The sequence below is a fragment of the Rutidosis leptorrhynchoides genome, chromosome 1 (assembly GCF_046630445.1).
Source record: "Rutidosis leptorrhynchoides isolate AG116_Rl617_1_P2 chromosome 1, CSIRO_AGI_Rlap_v1, whole genome shotgun sequence".
NCBI classification, from domain to species: Eukaryota; Viridiplantae; Streptophyta; class Magnoliopsida; order Asterales; family Asteraceae; genus Rutidosis; species Rutidosis leptorrhynchoides.
The window spans coordinates 614109804-614136144 of NC_092333.1; the positions used below are offsets into that span (position 1 = coordinate 614109804).

General features: G+C 30.5%; 1 non-coding gene across 1 annotated transcript; it reads left to right on the forward strand.

Annotated features, from left to right (window-relative positions):
* Positions 1-24100: 24100 nt before the first annotated feature.
* On the forward strand, positions 24101-24207 carry LOC139887197 (small nucleolar RNA R71). Its single transcript, XR_011773036.1, has one exon. It is a non-coding gene; the product is annotated as a small nucleolar RNA R71 (small nucleolar RNA).
* Positions 24208-26341: the final 2134 nt, after the last annotated feature.

Genomic DNA, 26341 nt, shown 5'->3' on the forward strand with positions numbered 1-26341 from the left:
CCTTGTTAAATTGGTTAACCATGGTTGTGTAAATTAGTGTTAGCATATTAAATTGTGAACCATATGCTATTGACGTTGCTAGCTTATTGTGAATTGCGGATAGTAGTTTATGCATGTTGTTTGCATGGTTGTTGAATTGCTAGCTTGTATGCGGTATTGTGTAAGTGATTGCAAGTAAGTAGGTTATATATGCACATGTATAATTATTGCATTCACTAAGCGTTAGCTTACCCCTCTCGTTGTTTATCTTTTTAGATGCATGTGCGGACAAAGGGAAGGGGGTTATTGGATACTAGTTCCCCATGTTAGATTTGTTTTGAAGCTTTTGAAGTCGACTTAGCGTTTTGGGTAGTTTAGCCCCAAACCATGCTCGGGTGTAGTTTGGATTAAAACTATCATTTTAAATGGGTCGATCTTGTATTACATTTAATTAATGGCCTTCGTGCCTATTGTAAACATTTAACTTGTGGTATTGTTTTAATGGATCGTATGGAATGGTTTACATCATTGAATGGCGCGTAAATGTTTTAATTACTTAAAAAAAATTTACTCGTGTTAAATACGGGTTGAGTTGTTTCAATGTATATGTATAAAAAGTAAGTGGAATGATGGATGAAATAATAAGAGATGCATTTGAAGAAGATAAAGGAAGAGAAAAGAAGGTTGAAGTCGGATTTGATTGTATTGGAGGTCAAAGAGAATGAACAAACCTGGATAAAAAAGATGACGTAGAATGCAATGTTAGCACTTAACTGAGAAAGTTAACGATAATCGTATTTTTAATTAATGTTCGTTAAAACAATCTTTTAAATCGAAGAAAGTGTAATTGGTTACTTATGATATAAAAATGAGGTAAAAGTATTACATTTTTATGAAAAATCCCGTTAATATATATTGAGTATTAAATTAATCAATACTTTTTTTAACAGCTGCTCATCTCCTGACTAAACCACCCACGCGTTCATCTCCTGACATTGCATAATCCGCCCCCAACTGCTGTCCAGGAGGAAATCGGCCCAATTCGAGGGCTTGTGTGGTGAAACCCCTATCCCCAACTGCCCCCGCAACGCGATGTGCGGAAGACACCTTTGAGTGGAATTCAGGGGTTAAGGGACAACCTTGTGTGCAATGTTGCACTCACGGGAGTCGAACTTCTAATTTGTCGCTAAGAAAAACATATCACTACCACATAAACTATAAACAAGGTTAAGTTAATTAATATTAATTAATATTAATATTAATATTAATATTAATATTAATATTAATATTACACATATTCAACAATACACGGTTGACTATTAAACATATCAACTAATTTTAGGCACAAATGACCACGAAAACGTGAGTGAACGCACGAGGTGGCCAGCATGTCTATCAAGTCATCACCTACACGTGTCTATTTAGATAAACTTCATTCGTCTTCTTATTACCGTATAGCATATACGGAGTACTAACCATTTCTAGCCTTCCATGATACATGGAATAAGTTTCCTTCAAGTTAAATAAATGACCATTTGGTCCTTATATATTTGCTCTTTGGAAGCAATGGCGAGTTTAGCATGTAAGGAGTGGGGTTCTATGACTCCGCTAGTGTAATTTTTTTTATAAAATGTATACTTCAAATTGTGTATGACACCACTAAATTTAAGGATAGGACCCCATATATTTTGAAAATTTATGGGTTTTTTTAGGTAAACAACCACTAAAGTGTCATTAATATATAATTAGCTTTGAAAAAAAATTCGGGGACTCTATTTGATTTTCATCTTGGATTCGCCACTGTTTGGAAGGGAATATAATCCTTTGATTGAGTAAAACAAAGTCTAAACAAGTTGTCATTGTAAAAGAACTTTTTAACGTATAAAACTTCAACTTCAATAAGAAGAATTAGTGAAACTTTTTTTTTCTTTTTCTTTTTTTCATAGGAAGAACTATAGTGTACTACTAATCACCTTTGAACTATAGTGTACTACTAATCACCTTTACATTACACGTACTATAAAAAAAACTATAATTAAATTATTTTTCATAGTATCCACGTTCATGCTAAAGTAAGTTATGTTTTGTAGTTTAATTTTGCATGACAAACATATATCTAAAATCAAAATTAGAATCAGCAAACCTTTAAAACTATCATTAACATACATAGAACTTCTACACATGACTAATTTTGAATGTTAGAGTGGAGATTTTGTAAAATATATTTCTACGTATTAACAATAACCTAAAATATTATATTTATAAAAAATCGTAAAATTAACCATGCAGAAACCATTTTGTTAGCTCTAATTCATATAAGAAATATTCATGTAAGAAATGATAATGATCGTTTAATCGTGCGTTCTACGCTCGATTGGTCACCCTCTTTTATTGGTTTCTTGTTTATTTTTCTTGCTATGTAATGCAAGAAAATATACATAAATATATTAATTGAATTGTCATCCATATCTTATTCATATCCAGTTATATTATGTTAAATGAAATGTCGACTTATATTCATATTTTTAAAAACGATCAAATATAAAGAATTTTTTTGTTCATTTAATTAAATAAATGACCACATACATATATATGTTATTAATGTTTGTTGAAGTTCATTGTTTATTTTTAAATATATATATAAACATACAGTAATAATATATATTGTTGAAGTTCATTGTTCATTCTTTATTGCGAAGTTCATTGTTTATTATTAAATACATAAGCAATATATATATATATATATATATATATATATATATATATATATATATATATATATATATATATATATATATATATATATATATATATATATAGGGGTAGGATCAATGGGGAAGTAACCAATCGGGGGAAGCGGGGGGAAACAAAAAAAAAATTCGTTTTTTTTGAATTTTTTTTTCCGGAATCAAGATCACACGAAAATATAAACATTTAGAAGAGACACTTCGTGATGAATGTTATTATTTAGGCGAGAAAACGTTCGACAAAAATAACATTCAAGATAATATTGTTCGTGAAGAATATGAATGTTTTTTTTTCATGTTTTATGAAGTAAAATTTAGCCCGATTTAGAGTTTAGAGTTTAGGGTTTAGGGTTGAATAAACCCAAAACACCAAACCCTAAACCCTAAACTCTAAACCGTTCGTGTTAAAAACTCAATCTAAATCCTAAATCTAAACCCTAAATTTCTAAACCCTAATATCTAAACCCTATAAACCCTAATATCTAAACCCTAATATCTAAACCCCAATAGCTAAAACCTCAAAATACGCTCGAAAAACACGATAATTGTTATATATTACTTCTTCGAGCGTTTTTCCGCCAAAATAAAAACATTTATCACAAAGTGCCTCTACTAAATGTTCATATTTTCATCTCATCTATAACGTTCGTGAACAAAGTTTTTTCAAAAAACGAAGAAAAAAAAATGTTTTTGCTTCCCCCGCTTCCCCCGATTGGTTACTTTCCTCTTGATCCTACCACTATATATATATATATATATATATATATATATATATATATATATATATATATATATATATATATATATATATATATATATATATATATATATATATATATATGAAAGATCCAGAGTTAAGCACCCTTTTTAGAAATAAAGGGATAAGTAAATTTTTATTTTTATAACATTAAAATTAGAATTTAGATTTAAAAAAAAATAGTATTCATTGTATAGATTAAGAAAAAAAAAAGTTGACAACACGTTAAAATACATCAGATGTATGATAACTGATATCATACATCATATCAGATGTACGATAATATGTTATCATACATTTAACATATGTTAACGTGCTGAACATAAATATTTTTTATATTATTTTGAATTTACATAATGAATACTAACTTCAGAAACTAAAAAATCTAAATTTTAAACTTTAATTTTAATGTTATAAAAATAACAAATTACTTATCCCCTTATCCACAAAAAGGTGCTTATCTCTTTTATATATATATATATATATATATATATATATATATATATATATATATATATATATATATATATATATATATATATATATATATATATATATATATATATATATATATATATATATATATATATAATTTTAATCAAAAGGAAACACTTTTTTGAGGAGAATGACCCATTTACCCTGTAGGTTGGTGTAGTGATTTTAATAATTATGTGCTCTATAATTATTGTGTATGGGATAAGTTATTAAAGATTTTGGATTTCAGATAACTGATAAATACTCGTGTGTTAGACGGAAGAGTTACCTATGTCTGAAGAAACCTAAAAATATGATATATACTCTATACGTTTTTCTAACTTACCAATTTTGGTAATTCAAAACCCTAAACACACTTCTACTCTCTAAATCCTTAAATTAAGAGGTGTAAAGCAATGATTGTGATTTCGTGCATCCAATTCAAGTGTTTTTAAGGATCAAATCAAGGTAAAAATCTCATATTTTGGTGAATTAAGTTGGGTTGTAAGTGGGTTTTATTAAAGTAAGCTTTTTATGGTTAATTCATGCTTTGAATGTCTTTGTTATGCTTGATTGAGGCTAGAAATAAGTTATATATGTATTATGTGTTATTCGTGGGCCTTTGGATTGATCAAAACAAGCATAAATCGAGTTTTAGGTGTAAAAAACTCAAAAATAGCGACCTGATGCTGTTCTTCAGCATCCGTACGAGTGACACCTCAACCACGCGGTTGAGCACACTTTTGAGGGCTCAAACACGCGGTTGAGAGCTCAACCGTACGGTTGAGGGTTCAACCACGCGGTTGAGCAGTGGTCAGCTTTTGGTTAAATTGAAAAGGGTGTAATTTTCAAACCGTAACTCCGTTTTTGACAAATAAACTATTGTTGGAATCGTATTGAGGTCTCCTTTCCAATGATAAGGTTTTAAAATACTAAATCAAACTTTGGGTTGGGTGTAAAAAGCTCGAATTGAAGGTCTGCTGCTGTTCTTGCTCAACCGTGATTTGAGGCACTCATCAGTACTAGTGAAGTGTCCATCCGTGCGAGTGAGACACTAAATTTTCATGACCCATCCTAATCCATCTGGACGAATACATTACATTTGGTTACATCGCGGGGTACTTGACCTCTATATGATACATTTTACAAACATTGCATTCGTTTTTAAAAGACAAACTTCCCTTATATCGAAAGTTGACGGCATGCATACCCTTTCATAATATATCCAAACTATGAATGACTTAATATTGATCTTGATGAACTCAATGACTCGAATGCAACGTCTTTTGAAATATGTCATGAATGACTCCAAGTAATATCTCTAAAATGAGCAAATGCACAGTGAAAGATTTCTTTCATACCTGAGAATAAACATGCTTTCAAGTGTCAACTAAAAGGTTGGTGAGTTCATAGGTTTATCGTAAACAATAGAATTCATCATTTTAATAGACCACAAGATTTAAATACAGTACACCTATCTCGTGTACAAAACCATATTTCATAATGCTTAGCAGAGTAGGTTCGTATCCTTTTCTCCCCCGTAGGTTGCCTCGCAATTTTTAATATCTTTCATAAACATAATCTCATATCAGGCATTTCGCATGGCATAGAGATAAAAGTCATTCATACGAACTACAAACACCTGGTAATCGACCTTAACAAAATGCATCTAGAATATCCCCCGCATACCGGCATTTCGCACGGTCATGCAAAAAGCATACAATCAGGCCACTTTTTTAAATATGATGGTTGTGTACACCTCACAAACAGATCATATCTTTTAAAGCTGGCGGTTGTAATACCTATTTCGAAGTACTAAAGCAGTTCAAATTCTCTGACTGGGCTTGTTAGTTGATTGGTGATCAAGTAGCTTAGTGGTGTACTATAGTTGGCCGAATCAAGAATAGGAGGAGAAGGGTGGTGCGTTGGGTTGTCAAAACAAAAAAATAAATGGTTGTTGATAGTTGGTTTCTCGATAATGATGATCAAGGTTCTTTAAAAAGAATTTAAGGAGGAACGAAAATATGGTTTGGTGATCGACGATTTGTTTTTGGCTCAAAAGCATGGTGAGGGTGGTTCGAGGTTGCTCAACAAAACAACAAAAAAAAAAAAAATGGAAGTAGATAAGTGAAATGTATAAGTTATGTTTGATGTTAAAAGGTCGTATGGATTAGTTATCACTGGACTTGATCAATCATATGAGGAATTTAAGGTCGACAAGAATTTTTGGCAGTACACAAAATAATATAAAAGATAAAATAGTTTGATCATGATGTCTAACGGAATTCGTTCTTTGTGAAGATGATTTGTACGAATTCTGTAAATCAAGAATAGTATGATAGTTACATGAATCATATTTTGATTCCCATTTCCATGTATATATATTTTTATTTAATTAATTAATATTAATAATAATTCTATTAAAAATAAAATAAAAAAAATACTGAAATATTAATAACAATTATATTAAAAATTAACTTAAAAATACCGAAATAATAATAATAATAATAATAATAGCATATTAAAACCGATAATAATAATTTCCATAATAATATTTAGTATAATAATACTAATAGTTATAATAATATTTATGATGATATTATTATTAATGTTATTAATAAATTGTATTATATTTATAATAACTTAAATTTAAAATGTTACTAATAATTATAATGATATAACAATTTTGATGTATCAATTCTATTATATTAATAATAATATATTAACATTATTATTAATATTAATATTAATACTAATTATTAATAATGAAAGTAAATAATACTACATTTATATTTTAACTTGTAAGTAAATATGTCAATATTACAATTCAGTAATCATGTAATATTTAATTTATACAATATATATATATATATATATATATATATATATATATATATATATATATATATATATATTTATATTTATTTACACACAATTATTCGTGAATCGTCGGGAATAGTCAAAGGCTCAATGAATTCATGTAACAGTTCAAATATTTTGAGACTCAACATTACAGATTTTGCTTATCGTGCCAAATTCATATAAAGATTAAGTTTAAATTTGGCCGAAAATTTCCGGGTCGTCACAGTACCTACCCGTTAAAGAAATTTCGCCCTGAAATTTGAATGTGATCGTCATGGCTAACAATAAAAATGTTTTCTTGACGAATATGAGTTGATAAATAGAGTTTTATCATTATTGATTAATATAGATAAAACGATTCGATTATGTGATGCGTACGAATGAAGCTGTCACAAAAGATTGAGATAGAGATTTAACTTTTGACGTAGTCACGGTGGATTTCCGGAATTCAAGGGATTTAAAGAAAATCTTCGAAATCTAAAAGATTTGATTCTTCGAGAATTAAGGAAATTAAGATCTTCTTTGCTTAAATGCGATATTCTGTTAGATTTCTCTGTTGGATAGTTCACTATAAATGATCTTCTTTCGTTCCATTACTTTCACAACTCTCATCTTTTATACTTCAATTCATGTTTCCAAAACATTTGTCAAATTATCAGAAGTCATTAGAAAAGATAGAATTATCAAGAAAATATGTTCTTGATTTATGTAGAGATTTGGTAGAATGTAAGAGTCGTGTAAAATGGCACATGATGACGTTAAGATCTGTGAATCATCACGTTCCATTAAAAACTCAGCATGACTTACTGTAATATAATCACGTTGATCAAGTGTCATTATATTATACTAACTCATGCTTCAATTCCCAACACTGTGACGATCCAGAAATTTCTGACCAAATTTAAACCTAATCTTTATATGATTATGACATGATAAGCAAAGTCTGTAATGTTAAGTCTCAAAATTTTTGAACTACTTTCATATATGCAATAACCCTTCGACCATTTCTGACGATTCACGAACAATTGTTTGTAAATGAATATGTATATATATATATATATGTGTGTGTGTGTGTGTGTGTGTGTGTGTGTGTAAGGATATATGATAAATAAAAATAATAAAATATAAACTAAACATTGGAATTAATTATGTAAAACAAAAATACAAAATGATATTGTTATAATTTAAAATGAAACTATATATAAATAGATAAGAGTTCTATGTATAATTAATATTAAATGTATAATATAATAGTGCATAAGTATTCAATTATACATGATATAATTAGTAAAAATTACATAAGTAATGAGTTATAACATTAATATATTATATGTAATTACAAGTTAAAATATAAATGTTATATTAATGTTATGATCATTACATTCATTATTAGTATTAATGTTAATATTAGTATAAATATTTGTATTATCAACCATTATAAATTCTAATGTAAGATATAAAGATATATATAAAACCTGATATGTATAATTTGTTATATTACTAATATTGACATTATTATTATAATTAATAACATTTATATTTTTGTAACTAATATTATTAGTATCATTAATAATATTATTAATATCATTTTTATTGTTAATATCATTATTAAAATCGTTATTATTGATATCAGTATATTATTAATATTACTTTTATTAATATTATTATTAATAGTGTTATTATTAATATTATTATTTATTATTAATATAATTATAATTATTAATTAATAGTATCATTTCTGTAAAACTACGTATATACGAATTGGAGATTTTTTTTGAATCAGTTGCACGTTACTTTCATATTATATTTGATTGATAATTCGTACAAATTAAGAATCCAATTATCTTGAATACAAACAAATCAGAAATATTCGCAGAGTATGAATTATCCCAATCAGTTTCCAATCCCTTTCTAACTTATTTTTTTTTTTTGTTTTCTTCTTCTTGATTGAAGATTCTCGTCTACTAATTTGTACCAATCTGACTCCAATTCGCAAGCTAAACAAAATCAGTTGAACGTAGCTATCTGTTAATTATCTTTTTATTTCTTCTGACTGAAAAAGTCTGTACTTACTGTCTCCAACTTGTTACCCGTTCAGATGAACTTCTCAATACAATCAAGCTCATCAAATCAAGTTGTCAGAGACCAATAGTAAATCGTAGGAATCTGTTTCCAATCTCTATCTACTTTTATATCTTTGTTTTCTTCCTTCTGGCTAGAATATTTCGGTCGACACCATAAATCTACAAAACAAAATGTGATCAAATTATTATTGCAGTATTTCTCAGAAAATATATATAATTATATATACCAAGCATATAGATAGAGAGAGAGTTATAGAGTTACATTCACCATCACATTTGATCATCACTTCAATCGGGAACCATTACCTTAGTCGAAACCATCATACCTTAGTCGAAACCATCATTGTTGTCATCAAATAAAAACTCCATAAAACCACCCTACAAACATCATAATATATCGGCTGCTGCTTATTATTTTTTCTTCTTCTCCACAACGAATACAACACCATATCACCACTCTTCAACTCAAAACCACCATCTCTCTCCTCTTCTCTCTCTACAATTCAAAATTATAAACCATGGACACACCACCACCTTATATCACCAAACTGCTGCAGCTCCTCGCTTGATTAAACCAACATTCAAACCACCTCACCTCCTATCACCACCTTCGCTTTATTAGGTAAACAAATTTCATCCTTTGTTTCTTCTTCCTTCGGCTTTTGCAGATACAACCACATGCACACCAATCTCTTCTCTATACCTACGTACGTGTATATATCTAATCACTACCTTTCTTCATCCTTCTTTTTTGTTTTGCTCACAAGAACACCCACCTGCATATTTTCCGCTGTTTCGTTCCTACTGCTTATGCTTCGGTTTATATAGATCAAAAACCTTTTAAAAAGCAGCATGTTACACTCGATAATTGTATTTTGAGACAAATTAAAAAGCTCACTGTATAGAGGTACCAAGTACCCAAAAATATATCCAAGTATACATATTATGGAGATCAAATTATGAATTTGCCAGGGAGATAAAGCACGATACTTTATACAATTTAACATATTAAAAGCAAAAAGGGGTTCCACCGAGAATGAATTAAGTGCTGGCACGTTCCATATTTTGAAAAGATCTTGAGTGCTTTTTAATATTAAAGATCGGGATTAATAAAGAAAAAGGTATCGACGAAAATAATTCATGTTGGCCACGGTTTTCTTTGTGGGTTCCTATGTCGACAATTACAGAAACATTGGAGGCCTTTTATTTCTTTTATTTTTTTTCTTTTCCCTTCTAGCCGAAAGTTTTATCACTCGTGCCATTTCAAGATCAGGAAAATGGGCTGTTTAAGGTAGGCTGAGTATACTTTGGACTTGTAACATTTTTGGGCCTCCCATCCTTTATACTTTGAAAGGTATTATTAGTATATAATGACAAGGGTAGCCGTATAGTATGATGATGGTATCATGTCAGAAATATGATGATGGTATTCATGAATAAAGATGATAGCGAGTTGATGATGTTGGGTGGTGAACATGATAATGATATTAGACAATAATGTGATTATGATAAATGATACATAAAATATTAGATGATACATGAAATAATAATTAGGATGATGATGTTAAGAACAATGATGATGTTGAAGATGTTATGATAACGATTTTATGATGATACAGATGGTATTACGATGATGTGATGATTACAATGTTAATCGATGAAGATAGGTATATGATAGTATACGGATCATGATGATAATATAGATTAGGATATGAATGATGATGACCGTGAATGATACAATAGATAATTAGAATCACGAGATGATGATGATAGTTATATTTGTATAACGTTAATGAAACGAAAAAGATGAATTAAGATAAGAAGATTATGAAGTAGAGGATGATTTTGATGATGATGAATAGTCCTGGGTTTGAGTTAATTGAAGAAGATGAGGAAACAGAAAACATAAGTTAAATATATTTGGTTTAGGTATTAAATCAGAAAAGAGGAAATGGAGAAGTGGCTTAGGTTGTTATCGGGTTAGCGGGACGTCGCGGGTTCAAACCCGGACTTGAGCATTTTTTAAGGGCTACTTCTTTGAGGTAGTATTTCTATTACCAGCACTATTATTATTATCGTATCATTTTTAGTATTAATATAAGTATTATTATTATTATTAATATTACCATTTTATGAATTAATAAAATAAGTATCATTATTATTTTTATCCTTTTTATTATTAGTATTACTATTATTATTAGTATTATTATTACTAGAATCATTATTATTATTATTATTATTATTATTATTATTATTATTATTATTATTATTATTATTATTATTATTATTATTAATAGTATTGTTTTTATAACAAATTATTGATTCTTGATATAATATCAGTACAAATAGATATATATGTATATACATATATTTTAATATAACTATATGTATGAATATTGATTATTTTACAAAATAACCATATATAAAATATAACTGAAGATATAAAACATAAATAAAGTATATATATTTATATAACTACAACACTTAATATACATAAAATTATATAGAAGGAATTATGTGATTATATGTGTTAATATATATACTTGATATAGGTTCGTGAATCCGAGGACAACCTTGCATTGTTCAGTTCCGTCGTATGCATATTTTTACTACAAAATATCGTATGGTGAGTTCATTTGATTCCCTTTTACTCTTTACGTTTTTGGGACAGAGAATACATGCGCTACTTTTACAACTGCTTTATTAAATGCTTTTGAAATACATTTTGAACTGCGAATACATGAAATGCTTTTATAAATGTTTGACGAGATAGACACAAGCAAAACATTCCTCGAATGAATTATGTGGACGTGATAATTGCCACCATTGAATTATGTGGACGTGATAATTGCCACAATTGATATGAATATTTTCCCCCTGATTATTATTGCTTGGTAACCTAAGAATTAGGGAACATCACTAATTTTGAGAATTACTGCACGCCTAATTGACGCGAATCCTAAAGGTAGCTACCGAGTTTAACACCCCCACCCAGAATGTTCACTAGACGGAAGGGCTAGTGGGCGTGGTGTTTAGTACATCGAAGTTTATATGATTATTATACAGACGAGATGTTTTGTTTTGGTGATATTATTATGCACATTATATGTTAAGGTCGGTTGCCAAGCCAAGCTATGAAAGCAATGAAAAGTGAATGTTATGTATCGAGAGAATGATTTTATACACAGGTTATGTGTATGCTATTTTTTTGTACACGAGATATGTGTACGGTTACTAGATTTATGAAAGATAATTTCGTACACGAGAAAGGTGTACTGTATTTAAAAGATATCGCATGTACATTACAGGTGGGTGTAGGATTCGGGCCCATTTGTACCATGCATCATTTAAATCTTGTGGTCTATCAAAATGATGAATTTTATTGTTTTATGATAAACTTATGAACTCACCAACCTTTTGGTTGACACTTTAAAGCATGTTTATTCTCAGGTATGAAAGAAATCTTCCGCTATGCATTTGCTCATATTACATGGAGTCGTTGATGGCATATAGAGGTCAGAACCTCGCAATGGGACCAACTGTTGAAGACTTCGTCCAAATGGATTAGGACGGGTCACTACAGGTGGTATCAGAGCGGTGGTCTTAGCGAACCATGTCTTGCATTAGTGTGTCTAACTGATAGTTGTTTAGACGCATTAGTGAGTCTGGACTTCGACCGTGTCTGCATGTCAAAAGTTTTGTTTATCATTTCATGTCTAAAATTACCTGCTTATCATTCTTAGGGAATCATTTGCTTATCATTCTTAGTCTAGACACATCTTACTGCATTGATTGTATGAATAGTGTATAGACAAAATTTATATCTTAGCGTATCTGTTACTGTAAACTTTGCCTGACATATTCTGTAAATTCCTCCGTATTCTACGAAATCTTTTATTCTATATATATAGATATTCTATGTAATTAGAATACCATCCGATAGCCGAAAATCATTTCATACCGAAAAATCCTTTACTCAATCGTATGAAATGGAACTCGTCACTAGTTCAAGTTCTTCGGAACCCGACAACTATTCCGACATGGATGTTCACATAAGCTCCAGAAGCAGCGTCACCGGAATGAATCAGCTAATCAGCCATCCCCAAATCATCTGATGGGTTCGTAATCTACTTAATCAATGGCGATGCGAAGAAGGCGATCCTTTCCATCAACCGAATTTACCTCTTGGCGAAGAACCTGAAGCACTTACCGGCGAACCAGTCCGACACACTATTTTCACTCTCATTTCCAGAATATCTCGCAACGATTATATAATATCACGAATTCTAAATCTTATTCATCTCCTCATTCCAACCTCCAATCATCCCGGAGTAACAGAAGAAGTCAACGAGTTTCGCGTTCGAGTAGTGGCTTTGCAGAATATGGTGCAAAATTTACAAGCACCAGCAGCATCACCAGCACCAACAGTACCACCATCATTGGCACCAGTACCACCAATAACACAAGCCTCAACATCACACGCCTCAATATCACCATTTGTACTTCGAGTATGATCTTCGTTCTACATATCGTTCTACATCGATTATCTTCGTTCTACGTATCGTTCTACCTCATTTATCTTCGTTCGACATGGCAATTATGTAATCTCTAATGTTTTAGAGATTATGTACTCTAGTTCTAACCATAAATCATATGAGTTTAATATCATATTAACTCATTAAATCCATGATTACATCTGAAGAAAATATATATGTAAGTATATTTTCATAAAGATTGCAATTAAAAATTCTTTTGTACAAACTGTTAATGGTGAAAATATTTTAACGGGTAGGTAATACCCGAGGAATATTTAGATTTCACATTAATAAGTTACACTGTACATTCTTCAAATCCGATTCAACAATCATTTACTATCCTACTTACAACCACAGATATACGTATCCGTTCACCAAAGAATAACCATTTTCATTCAAATTTAATTTCATATTCGGATTTTGACCGATCAAAATCCAAGTCAAGATTTAACAGAAGACATTACTTTTAGATTCTTACATCTTTCAAAGCCATACTTTGAAATCAAAACTATGCCAGATCCATTGGCGTGTTATTACCGAAAATAACTTTACTATACCTTTCCAAAATTAGCCAATTTTGTCACAGCTCCAGCAAATCAACTTCGACTTTCATTCGGATTAGCCTTATTATAACTTTGATATATAAGTTTTCCACTTGATTTCATCCTAAACAATCATTCGTATCTTGACGATTACCATCAACGTTTAATCATCTAAAAACACAATTCTCTTGAAACCACCTCGGATTGATAACCGATGATTCAGATAGGGTATCATTAAATGCAGAGGAAACAGTAAAATTGTAGATGGCCTAAATGGCCAAGAGTTTGATGATAAAGAATGGAGTGTTGGGAACGCTCGAAAGAAAATTTGGTACTGAAAAACGGATTGAGCTAACCATGAAGGAGACCAAGGACAAATACAAGGACCAAACCCTACATTAAAAGAATCCATGTAATTCTGGATCCGATGAAATCTTTAGAGAATATCTTGCTCTGTACCCATGTTAAATCTTGTGGAAAATATTTCTTCATCAACCTTCGAACTTTGAAATTCTAAAATATCATCATAAATATCTTCGATATTTCTGAGGATATTTTCATAAATATTCTCGTCCGAAATTGTATACCTCATCGTGCTTTCTGTATTTCATTATATTGGAAATTTCTGTAAAATCTAAATATAAATTACGAATGAATTCTGGAGAAGTATTAAGAATTTGAGCATGAGTTAGTATAATATAATGACGCTTGGCCAACGTGATTATATTACAGTAAGTCATGCTGAAAGTTCTATTAGAACATGATGATTCACAAATCATACCATCATCATGTGTCATGTTACATAACTCTTTCATTCTACTTAACCTCTGAACATATCAAGAAAATATATTTTTTGATAGGTCTATCTTCTGTAATTCTGGTAATTTACCAAATCAAGTCGTGCTATTACGTTCCTTCCTGCTTAGAATGTTATGATCATCCGAAACTCTATATCTATGAATTCTGGACCATTACTCGCTTGACTTAAAGTCGGGAAGAGAAAACAGAAGTATGGAACTTCAAAATATAAAGGAAATGGAGAGGATGGATTTATAGTGAAATATCCGACAGAGCAATTAACACAGATTATCGCATTTAATCAAAGAAAATCCTATTTTCTTAATTAACGGAGAATCAAATCTTATATGAATTTCGAAGATTTTCTTTAAATTCCTTGAATTCCGGAAATCCACCGCGACTACGTCAAAAGTTAAATCTCTATCTCACTATTTTGTGATAGCTTCATTCGTACTCTTCAAATAGTTGAATTATCTTATCCATATTACTCAACAGTAATAAAACTCTATTTATCAACTCATGTTCGTCATGAAAACATTCTTATTGTTAGCCATGACCACTTCGATCAAATTTCGGGACAAAATTTCTTTAACGGGTAGGTACTATGATGACCCGGAAATTTTCGACCAAATTTAAACCTAATCTTTATATGATTCTGACATGATAAGCAAAGTCTGTAATGTTGAGTCTCAAATTTTTTGAACTACTTTCATATATGCAATAACCCTTCGACCATTTCCGACGATTCACGAACAATTGTTGTAAATGAATATGTATATATATATATATATATATATATATATATATATATATATATATATATATATATATATATATATATATATATATATATATATATATATATATGTGTGTGTGTGTGTGTGTGTGTGTGTGTATGTATGTGTGTGTGTGTGTGTGTAAGGATATATGATAAATAAAAATAATAAAATATAAACTAAACATTGGAATTAATTATGTAAAACAAAAATACAAAATGATATTGTTATAATTTAAAATGAATCTATATATAAATAGATAAGAGTTCTATGTATAATTAATATTAAATATATAATATAATAGTGCATAAGTATTCAATTATACATGATATAATTAGTAAACATTACATAAGTAATGAGTTATAACATTAATATATTATATGTAATTACAAGTTAAAATATAAATGTTATATTAATGTTATGTTCATTACATTCATTATTAGTATTAATGTTAATATTAGTATAATTATTTGTATTATCAACCATTATAAATTCTAATGTAAGATATAAAGATATATATAAAACCTGATATGTATAATTTGTTATATTACTAATATTGATATTATTATTATAATTAATAACATTAATATTTTTGTAACTAATATTATTGATGTTAAAGCAGAGGTGTATACGAAATAGTTATTTTTTTATTGCGAAATACTATTGAATACGATACAATTTTACACAAGTTATTTATTTATTTATAGAGTGGATATACCTAAACCTTGCTACAACACTTATAGGCAGTGTACCTAATCGTACAGTAGTGTAGTTTTTAGTAAGTCTGGTTCGTCCACAGGGAAATAGCCAAGTTTAACGCTATATTTTTTTACAACTATATTTATATAAAATATATATAATTATATATAGTAATTGATGTGTGCGAGGTGGGGTACGAAATACTAAATATTTTTAATACGAAATACGTTACAAATTACACAAGTTTTAATTATTTATTTACAGATGGGATATACCTAAACCTTGCTACAACACTATAGGCAGTGTACCTAATCGTAGAGTAGTATAGTTTTTAGTAAGCTCGGTTCGTTCTACAGGGAGACGACTTATTTTACACTATATTTTTAAACAATTATATTTGTACAAAATATATTATATATAGTAATAATATATAAAAGGGGGTTTACCGTTTAATGACCAGTTTGTCGATTTTAAAACTTAAACGTAAATATAAATGATAATAATTAAAGTGCGTAAAATAAATAACAATATAATAATTATGCTTATTTAAACTTCCGTAACCATGATGTTTGACGTTTTGATTATTTATTACTCTGGGTTAATTGTCCTTTGTCCTGGATGTATTTGAAACCTATCTGGTTTTTGTCCATAATAGTTCATCGGTCATAATTATAAAATGCTCGGCAAATTTAACCTTATACCCGAAGTCAAATATTCTAACTAATTGGGGATTCGAACTGTAACAAGGTCTTAATACTTTGTTTAATGAATACACCAGGTTATCGACTGTATGTAAATCAAGGTTTTAATACTTTGTTAACAATTACACCAATTACCCTTGAATGTAATCCACCCCTGTTTCAACAAGTCCATTGACTAATAATCCATTCCCGTGTCCGGTCAAATGAACAATAATTTGTATTTATAAATATCCCGCCCATCGTATCCGATTAAGCGTATGTGGTTATATATAGATACATCAAATTGTAACCTTTATATTAAATTAACGAGGTATCGTTAATTTAATATAAAGCCCATTAATAGCCCATAGTCTAATTTCCACAAGTGTCGTTCTTTTGTCCAAACCCCAATTATGGTCCAAATCCCAATTACCCAAACTTAGTATTTAGCCCAACATCACGATTACTTCGGTTCAAATAAGCATAATAACAATTTAGTTACAAGACATTAATTTAAAAAGGAGAACATAACTTACATTGAGTATTTATCGCGTAGCTTTACACAGACAGAACTTCGACTTTAGAACCCGTAAAATAACTTTTATATAAACCAAACTAATCTAATATAAAACTACACTATACTATATATATATAATATATATTTATTATTATTACAGAGGAGTATATTATTATTATTATTGTGTAAAGAGTCGAGCAAAAATGCTGGCTATTTAAAGATGTGGTCTGATCCTGAGGCTCATGCGATCGCATGGGTTCTCAGTGTTAATCTCATGCGATCACATGGCCAGCCTGGCCATGCCCAATTGCTTTGTTTGCTAGCTTGTCGACGTTATATTTAATTATATAATATAATATATATAATTTTATATAATTATATATATATTATATTATATTCTTGTACATAGTATACTCATAATTTTTGGTCCGTTGCGTCGGGCGTTGATAGTTGGCTCAGGTCCCGGTTCCGAATTTTCGAACGTCCTTTCGTATAATTTAATATCTTGTACTTTGCGTTTTGTAACTTGTACTCTTGTCATTTTTAGACGTTTCTTATCAATAAATTGAACCACTTGGATGGTATCTTGTACATTTGAGCTTTTTTGACGTTTGCGTCTTCAAATCTTCATTTTCGCCTTTTGTCTTCGCACTTATTTAATATAAACGAATATTACTTGAAATAGAACAATTGCAACTGAAAACTTTACATATTGGAAGGATATTGATACTAAATATATGTTCATTTGGAGCACTATCAGTAATATTATTATAAAAGGGGGTTTTTTCACCGTTTAATGACCGGTTTGTCGATTTTATATTTTAAGCGTAAAGATAAATGACGATAATATAAATGACAGAATTTAAATTGCGATAAAGTAAATTGCAGTAATTAAAATGATAGTAAATAAAGGTACGATGAAATACGAAATAAAAGAATTATGCTTATTTAAACTTCAGTAATCATGATGTTTGACGTGTTGATTTTAATTGTTTGTTACCCGGGTTAATTGTCATTTGTCCTGGTTTATTTGATACCTATCTAGTTTTTGTCCATAATAGTCCATCGGTCATAATTATAAAATGCTAGTTAAATTAACCTTATTCCCGAAGTCATATATTCCAACTAATTAGGGATTCGAACTGTAACAAGGTTTTAATACTTTGTTAATAATTACACCAGGTTATCGACTGCGTGTAATCCAAGGTTTTATTACTTTGTTAACAATTACACCAATTATCCTTGTATGTAATCCACCCCTTTTTTAATGAGATATGAATATTAATTTACCCACTTGATCAGAATGAATAATCAATTACCCAACCCGAATAATTAAATAAATGATCGAAAAAGATGTCGTATAAACGTCACTAAATAGAACATACATAATCATTTTAATAATTATTAGATTAACTAATTTGAAGATAGGTTCGACAGATTCTAATGAGTTGTCATTCGTTTAGACAATACCCCCTATCTATTAATAGTCAATAGTCCAATATCCACAAGTGTCGGTCTTTTGTCCAAACCTTAATTATGGTACAAAATTTAATAACCCCGTCTTAATATTTAGTCTAACATCACGATTACTTCGATTTAAATAAACATAATAATAACTTAGTTACGAGACATTAATTTAAAAAGGTTGAACACAACTTACAATGAGTATTAATCGCGTAGTGTTACACGGACAGAATTTCGACTTAAAACCCGTAAAACATTCTTAAAATAACCTTATTATTATTAACTTAAATTAAAATTAAAATTATAATTAATAATATATATATTATATTGTTTACAGAAAGAAAGGAAAATGAAAAAGAGGTGGTGAGCTCGTCCGAATTCGTGGCTTTTTATAGCATTTGGCCAGATTCTGATGCCCATGCGATCGAATGGATTTTGTGCCTTCTGGCCTTGCGATCGCATGGCAGCCTGGGACAGCTCACATATTTTTGTTTTCTTATTTGCCGACGTTATTTAATATAATATATAATATATAAATAATTTATATAATTATTTAAATATTATATTATATTCGTGTGCATAGTTGACTTGTAATTTTAGCTCCATTGTGTCGCGCGTTGATAGTTGGCTCAGGTCCCGGTTCCGGCTTTTCGAACGTCCTTTCTTATAATTTAATATCTTGTACTTTGCGTTTTGTAACTTGTACTCTTGTCATTTTTAGACGTTTTTATCAATAAATGGAACCACTTGAATTATATCTTGTTCATTTGAGCTTTTTGGTCATTTGCGTCTTTAAATCGTCGTTTTCTTCTTTTGTCTTCGCACTTATTTATTTAGACGATTATTACATAAAAATAGAACAATTGCAACTAAAAACTTTACATATTGGAAGGATATTATGTTCATTTGGAGCACTATCAAATATCCCCACACTTGAACGTTGCTTGTCCTCAAGCAATACAGAACTTAAAATAAAATCACACTTCACTCGAATCACTTTTTTTTATTCTCACACTTTATATATCAGTGATTTTGATACGGTGGTATGAACAATGATAGTAACGATGTGGCTTACAGTCCCACATGACTATAAAAATTTAGATCCTTTAAGGAAATTGGATCTTTATGAAAACATTTGATCTTTTGAAAATTCATTCTAGCTTTTACCCTAGATAAGTTTTCCGGAATAACCCTTCACCGGTGTTTACAAAATGTTTTTGTGGGTTTTGTGGGTTTCAGATTTTAAAATTTTAGCTCAAAACTTGCGGTTTTGTGTCACCCACTTGCTAACCTTGTATTAAGAAAGCAACACGTCCAGTATACTTTCTCCGTATATTACCTTTCGGTAAACTACCGTCCGATTGTAAAGGAAAGCGTTGAACAAGCAACTGTTAAGGCAATGTCCCGTGACATGCTTTTGATTATGGTCTATATCGTGTCGGATGCAATTACTATCCTTTGTAGGAGCAATAGTAAAGATCACCCTATAGTTTTTCGATCTGGCACAAGGTCCTGTCTTCGACCATACTATGCAACAACCATTCTTACGGTTGACACCCGATTTGGTTCAGGTGACCTAATGAATTCCAGGTGAATTCTTAGGATTTTACGTTCAATGGTAATGAACGCATTGAAAATAGGTTTTCAGAAAACAAATCGGTTTTAATTTGATCAAAATATTTTCTCGTTTAAGATCGAGTTTAGATATCATCGAATTCTATGAGTTTGTAATTCTCAATCTTTAAAGTCAATCTCAAGGATTGAGTAATATCAGGCTCAAAAGCTGATTTTTAATCTTTAAGGAGATTATCCTTTCTGGAGGTCTGATTCATTAGTCTTATCAAGCTAATTTGCACGGCGCCCTCCCCATTTTACGAGACAGATCCTCTTATGGTTAGGATAAGTCTGACCACTTGGCGACCCTGTTTGATGCTGAGGTCCGTGGATTTCCAGCTGATTTTCGAGAAAACTTTTCAAGGTTTTTTGTAGACTCTACAACTGGTCTGGACGACAACTTCCTGACCTAACTCAAGAAGCGCGTGTCTTTTTCGGAAGACTTTACTTCCTATTACAATAAATCGGGTAAAACTGATTAGTTTAGTCCAAAGCAAAAGTACCTGCAATAATCTGTACCAAATATGTGATATGTGTTTTAAAGAAACTGGTAAATTCTTCCCACACTTAGCTTTTATTTATTTCTTTCTTTACCTTTTTATTCTCCTCTATTCCATTTTAAATGAATTCTAACGTTTTGGGTTGTTTCTCCATTTATGTCCTCTCCGAGGTAACAATAATTTCGGCATTATCACCTAGTTTTATCGTTCATAAATATGTATAAACATGATTTTGAATTCATTTAGTTGAAAATTTTTTAAATTTTCACAAAATTTGACAATTAAACTAAGTGTAAACCCGAGAGAATTTATAACCCTTCCCCACACTTGAGATCATGCAATGCCCTCATTTGCATGAAATCAGACCATAATTATAAATTTATGAGGGTGATTAGTGTAGAAAAGTGATTAAAAATACCGAGTTTGCAACATATTATTTTATATCACATTTGATATTTTGCGTCTTGTCGTCAAAATTAGTAGCTTTTGCTGAACTTAATGTCAGTCTTTGAAAGTGCGCTGTTTTACCCTGTTTTGTATATAAGATAAACTACAAACATATATATATATATAATATATATATAAATAAATATATTTTTTTATAAAACCTTTTTTTATTAAAATAATTTAAATGAATAATTTTTTTTTAAAAAATTTTGTTTCCTTTTACTTTAGGTAGTTTCGGTATGTTTACCTAGTCCGTCCCTTGACAAAATTTAAAATTTGTCGTTAAAGCGATTGTTTTAAAAGCAAATATTTTTGGGTTTTTTTAAATTTTTTTGGTATACTTTAGATCAATAAAATTAAAAATAATGATAACAAAATTTTTCGCCCCGCCCTCGGGTAAAGCAATTTCGGTTCCATGACCTAGTCTTCAACTTACGATGAATTTTAGAAATCATTTTTTAAACTTAATGAAATAAAGTAATTTTTGTTTTTTTAAAATCACACTAAACTTAAATTTAAAATTGCATATTAATTTCATACAAAACCTACAAAACAAAAATTCAGAATGGGGGGAGAAAACTAGTTCTTTAGTATCTGCTAGTGGAAAAGACCAATCGGATTCCATTCTCGGAACTACACGAGAAGAGAACAACTAACTCTAGACAGCATTTTCTTTTTAGAACATCTGAATCTCCCCACACTTAGGTAGTTGTGGTGTCGAAATTGTGATTAACTTCATCGTCAATTTCTTTTGAACCATAATCAACTTGCATATCAATGACTTTTGCTTTAAGCCATTGGTCGGATTCCTGTGTAATATCCACAAACTCAACTAGTTTCGCCTTTTCTTTAGACGATAGATTGGATACTAACCGGTTACATAACTTAAAGTTCCCCTTGGTTCTAGCATCGCGAATCCGTTTAATAAGTTTCTTCATTGAACTATTAATAACGGGGTCATTTAATTTCGCATCAACAACGAGGTTCTTTGTTATCAGGTCATCATTAGGTGTTACTTCATCTTCCCCACACTTAGGCATTTTATTATTGTTAAGCACTACCGTTGGAGTTGGTAAAACAATATGGTTCTTACCAATCGTCTTTGTTGGTTCAACGGTTTTGGTTGGTGGAGATTTAAACTTTCGACTCACAAAGGTGATCGATTTTTCATTATTACTAAGTGTCATTCTACCCTCTCTTACATCAAATAACGCCCCGGTGGACGCTAAGAATGGTCGACCTAAAATTAGAGGAATGTTTGAGTCCTCTTCTATGTCAATGACAATGAATTCGACTAGAAAGGTTAAATTACCCACTTGAACAGGTAGGTTGTCAGCAATTCCAACTGGGTGCTTAATGGTTTGATCAAAGAGTCGAACACTCATCTCTGTTGGACTTAACTCACCTACTCCTAATCTCTTATATAATGAAAGAGGCATAACACTTATACTCGCACCTAAATCTGCTAGTGCATCATACATGACACAATCACTAAGTAGACAAGGAACAATAAATTCACCCGGATCACCCAACCTGGGTGGAACTGTCTTCACTGGGTTTACTTTTACGGTTTTTGTTTCTTGCACTTTCTTATTCTTCTTCTTCTTTCCAGAGGTATCACAAACTTTATTACCTATTACTTGCTCATACTCAACTCCTTTTCTTGGAAACGGGATGGGTGGTCTGTATGGTGCCACCACTAGCTTTACATACTCGGGTGGTGATGGTGTTGTAACTTCTTCATTGTTACTCACATCGAAAACCTTCCCATCTTCTTGTGCTGGTTTTTCAGAATTCGTTGAGACCATATTAACATTCTCATTTCGAGGATTTACTTCAGTATTACTCTGTAGCTTTCCGTGTTCCCTCTCACTCATCATGCTAGCAAGAGTACCTACGTATTTTTCTAGATTCAAAATGGAAGCTTGTTGAGTTCTTAGTGACTGATCAAACCTCTCATTCGTTTGGGTTTGAGATGTAATAAATTGTGTTTGAGATTCCATTAGCTTTGCTATCATTTCTTCCAGATTTGACTTTTTCTCTTCGGTTTATTGTGGTGGTTTATACAAGCTAGGTCTTTGTTGATTGAAAGTGTTGTTTTGAGTTGGTTGGTTATTTAGACCTTGTTGGTTGTACGAGTTATTGTTGAGTCCATTTGGATTGTAAAGAATGTTTTGATTTCGATTGAAGTTTGGCCTTGGTGGTTGATAATTATTTTGATAATTATTTCCCGGCCTTTGGTTCATGTAGGAAACATTCTCACGTTGTTCCATCGTTTGCTCAATGTGACAATCTTTCATTAAGTGTGGTCCATCACATTGCTCACAACTGATTTGTATTTCGTGAATATCTTTATTCATCTTTTCCATTCGTCTCTCGAAAGCATCTATTTTTACGGAAACGGAATCAAAGTCATGGCTATAATCGGCTCTAGCCACTTTAGATGAACGAAAAATATCTTTTTCTTGGTGCCACTCATGTGAGTGGGAGGCTGTGTTATCAATGATTTTGTGAGTTTTGATTGCAGTTTTCTTCATAATGGAACCACCAGCTGCTATATCGATGTCTTTTCGTGTAGTGATGTCGCATCCTTGGTAGAATATTCGTACTATTTGATAAGTGTCTAAACCATGTTGAGGGCATCCTCTCAACAACTTTCCAAATCTTGTCCACGCCTCATATAATGTTTCATTTGGCTTTTGCGCGAACGTAACAATTTCTCCTTGAAGTCTCATGGCTTTAGATGCTGGAAAGAATTGTTTAAGAAAATTTTCATCTAAAACATCCCATGTATCAATCGCCCCTTCAGGTAACGATTCTAACCAATCTTTGGCTTCTCCCTTTAAAGTCCAGGAAAACAACATGAGATAGATCTGTTCATCCTCAACTTCTCTGATTTTGAATAGAGTACAGATCCTATTAAAGGTTCGAAGATGTTCGTTTGGATCTTCCTTTGGCGTACCACTATATTGGCATTGATTAGTTACCATGTGTAGGATTTGTCCTTTGATTTCATAATCTGGCGCATTAATGTCTGGCTTAATAATGGCGTGTCCTTGGCCCGTGCGTGTGGCTCTCATTCGGTCTTCCATACTTAGAGGTTCCAGATTTTACATGATTGAATTTGTTGAATCTGAATCACTAGAGGATTCTGATTTAATGGTTTCTTCCTCAACAATCTCTGGATGATTAATTTGTGGTTCCGGAGGAATGATTATTGGTTCAGGATCTCTGAATTGTCCTTGAATATCCTCTGGGTTTTCAATTGTGAGGTCGGGTTCAAAAAATGGATTATCAGAAATTTGAATTGGAGTACTTGGTCGACTAGATGAGGATTCTAAAGAAAAATCAACGGTGACAATGTTGGCTAGATGTCTTGATCGAGTTACAGGTGATGAACGTATGAAAGGTGGTGAACGTTTTGCTCGGTGCATTCACTGAATATCCTATTAGTTATAAATATAAAAATTATATAAGTTATCAAATTAATAGACTTTTCTGATTTTGCCCACGTTTTGAATAGCCAATAGATGCAGCAGGTAGCCAGGACCCTTTAAATCGGAAGCCCACAACTCGCCACTAACAAATCCAACTATTACTACGAACCAAAAATTTTGGATGTCTATCAATTTAACCGCTTAAAATAATTTTTTCGTCGAAATTTTAAAGAAAATAAAGAAAATTCTATGTCCTAAAAACTAGAGCGTCGAGAAATAAGAAAGAAAAAGAGTGCGTCGAAAAACGTCGAAAAAAAAAGGTCGAAAAATAATCGTCGAAAAATAATAAAATTGCAGCGTCGAAACTTAAAAGTCTAAAAACTAAAATTTAAAACTTACGTCTAAAGGTATTAAAGCTTAAAAGGAATTCTATATCCAAAACGGCAATAACTTAAAAAGTACTAAAATCTTAAAATGGCGTCACAAAATTCTAAAGCACCTAAATCTTAATCTAAAGAAAAAGCACTTAAGGGATTTTACGGCAAAGCCTAAATATTTAGAAATGTAAAATAACTACGGCAAAAACTAGACTTAAAACTAAATACGAACGATAAATATACAAATTACGAAATTAATGATTAAAAAGATACAAAAAGTAAAAATAAAACTTAAGGTTATAAAAATACAATTTTTATAAAAATATTATTTTTATATTATTATTTTATAAAAGTATTAATCTATATAATTAATAATAATATTAAAACTTAAATACAAATAATATAAATTAAAACTAAAAACTAATTAAATTAAACCCTAATAATAATAATTATTATAAAATCTAACCCTAAAATCATAATTAATGCTAGGGTTTCAGCTGTCAGGTACGCTCATGAGGTCGCATGAGATTAATGCACTTCAGCCATGCGATCTCATGGCCCAGAATTTCCGGATCTGATTGTTGGGCTGCGACAGTACCAGGCCCAATAGTCTTTTTATTGTTTTGAGCTTCGAATTAGATCCGGCCCAGTTACAGTTTTTTATAATAATCTGATTTTTTTATAAAATAATAGATAGATGATTTATATAAAATAAAAATATATTTTAAAAACTTAAAATAGAAATACTTTTTAATTTTATATATTTTAAACGAAATCTTAAAAATATTTATATTTTTATATATATATTTTTTTCTTTTTATTATTTTTAACACTTATTATAAATACAAAATATTTTTATGAAATAAGAAATAATATATTTTTACAAAAATATAGTTTTACTAAAATATAGCGTAAAAATATAGCGTTTCGCCGAGTCCTCGGCAGCGGCGCCAAAAACTTGATGTTAAAGCAGAGGTGTATACGAAATAGTTATTTTTTTATTGCGAAATACTATTGAATACGATACAATTTTACACAAGTTATTTATTTAT